We start from the raw sequence: 2722 nt of genomic DNA, 5'->3' as shown, positions 1-2722 counted from the left end.
CAGGCCCAAGAGACCCAAGAGGGCCAAGGGGCCAGGAGGCTGAGAGCCAGGGAGAGGCCTGCCTGTGGACACAGTCGAGAAGCTGTCCTGACTGAAGAACCGTATTCTGAGTCATTCCTGATCCTGAATTGTAACCTGTTACTTCTCTAATAAGTCCCGTAACTGTGAGTATGATCTGTGAGAAGGTTGGAGGGTGGAGGTATATCTGGCCTTGGCCTCGTAACAATTAGCCTTGGGCTGTTGATCTTGATTCTCCTTGCACTTTGTAAAGTTAGAGGAGGTCAAATGCCTCTGCCACACCATTTTCACAACCTCTTAACCACTTTACTGCCCATAAAATCAAGGCAAAGGTAAAACACTCACTCAGAAGGCCCCAGAAGTGCAGACACATCTTTACCTAAAACTCTTTATATCTGCTAGGATTGCATTCAGCTGCATGTAACAGAACAACTGATTTAAATAAATAGGCGTCCCTGAGTGGTGTCAACAGTTAATGTACTCAGCTGCTCATGGAAAGGTTGGTGGTTCGAGTCCACCCAGAAGTGCCTCAGGAGTAAGTGCTGGCCATCTACTTCTGAAAACCCTACAGGGTAAAAGGAGGGTGAGAATGGTTGCACAACTTAAAGAATGTAATCAATGTCACTGAATCGTACACGTATAAATTGTTGAATTGGTGTATGTTCTGCTGTGTATACTCTTAACAAACAACAACAAAAATAAAATATTTTTTTTAAAAAAGTAAAAAGCAGAAAAATTCCTAATCATCTCAGTTCTACTCTGACACGTATGAGGTCACCATGAGTCGGTGTTGACTTTACAGCAACGGGTGCTGGCGCCGCATCCTAAAGTGCAGAGTGAGAGAGCAGACCAGAAGGTCTGGGGGCTGCAGCGAGGCTCCTGAGAGGCCTTTCCTCCCTGGAGGCCTGCGGGTTCCTGGCAGCAAAGTAAGGTCAGCCAGGAAGAGAGTGCTGAGAGGCCAGGATGCCCTTGACGTGTCCCAAAGGCCCTGGCTGCCATCTCTGACGCAGAAAAGCGGGTGAAGCCAAGGCCGCCCATGTGGCTTGGAGAACTTTTAACGAAGGTTGTTTTTTTTCTTAATCACACAAGGACTACATGAAGCCGGCCTACCTCGTAAAGACGTCAAAGACTGCAAGGGGACAAGGACAGGGAGAAGCGCCCTTCCCCACTCCCCTCCTCAGATTGGAGCAATTAGAGTCACATAACAGTGTATATATAAATTTTTGTATGGGAAAAAATTAAAAAAAAAAAAAAAGATTAGTGTTGGAAACCCTACGGAGCAGTTCTACTTTGTCCTACAGGGTCACTGTGAGTCGGAATTTACGATGGCAACAAGTTTTTTTTTTCAGATTTAACTTCCTTGTATATGCCTAAAATGTTTCTAGAAGGATACAACCCTAATGGGCATCTCAGCCAAAATATAAACAGAACCTGACTATCCCTCATCACCTCCATAGTCCCCCCTGGTCTCACCCTGTTATCTCCCACCTGGAGTAATGCAGTGCCTCCTCCCTGGTCCCCCAGCTCTCCCCCTTGCCCCCCCCCCCCCAGTCTGTGAACACCTGAGTCAGGGCATGTCCCTCCTCTGCTCACTGCCCTTCAGGGCGTCCACCTCACTTGAGATAAAAGCCAAAGTCTTCACCGTGGCCCACAAGGCCCTGCATGACCTGCCCTGTTACCTCCCTGCCCCTCTCTCCCCAAGGACTCACTTCATCCCAGTCACACTGCCCTCCCTTCTGCTGGAATGTTCTAACCTCTGCCCGAAATACCCTTCCCTCAATCGGTTCCTTTTTACTATCCAGGTCTTAGCTTAAATGTCTTCATCCTCAGAGTCTAAAGTCAGCCCAGACACACAAGCGAGGCTGTCAGCATTCTCTATCTTGATCCTGGTGGTGGTCATACACCAGCTGCTGTCCAGTCAACTCCGACTCATAATGACCTCATGTGGTCATGGAGAATTGTGCGCCATAGGGTCTTTAATGGCTGACCTTTCAGAAGAAGATCTCCAGGCCTTCCTTCTGAGGCACCTCTGGGTGGACTCGAACTGCCAACTTTTCAGTTAGCAACCGAGTGCGTTAACCGTTGGCACCCCTAAGGGACTCAGGTGGTTACATAGGCGTGTAATATGAAACACATCTATTGCACTGGACATCTCAGGTTTGGGCACTTTATCATGTGTCAGTTACACTTCAAAACAGTAATAAATCGGTCTCTCTCACACTAGTCACTCTTTTTCACATTATATAAATTTGGTATCTTGTTGATTTGTTCTGGTCCCCCTCTAGAACCTCGGCTCCCTGAGGGCTGGATTCTTTGCCTTGTTCACTGCTACGTCCCCAGCACCTAGAATAGGACCCAGGACACAGTAGACAGTCAAGAAAAGTTTGTGGAATGATGAACAAATATGAAGAAACAAAGACCAGAGAGGAGCAGAGACTTGTCTAAGGTCACACAGTCAGAGAGAGGGGGCATCACCATTGACATGGAGCTCTGATCCCAGGGCCTGTGTGGAGGTCCTGCCCCATCCTCCTCCCACTTCCAGCCAGACTTCCCATCCTCCAAAACTTTCCAGGGTCTTCCATATAGTCCCAGATATTTCAAAGCCATTCATTAAACCCTCCAAATAGGAGCATCTGAAAATGATGCACTTCACACAGATATACTGATAAACCATGAAGAGGAGAGCACGGTTAGTTAATGAGTG

Source organism: Trichechus manatus, unplaced genomic scaffold (assembly GCF_000243295.1).
Source record: "Trichechus manatus latirostris isolate Lorelei unplaced genomic scaffold, TriManLat1.0 scaffold00057, whole genome shotgun sequence".
In the NCBI taxonomy this organism is placed as follows: Eukaryota; Metazoa; Chordata; class Mammalia; order Sirenia; family Trichechidae; genus Trichechus; species Trichechus manatus.
This window is presented reverse-complemented; position numbering follows the sequence as displayed.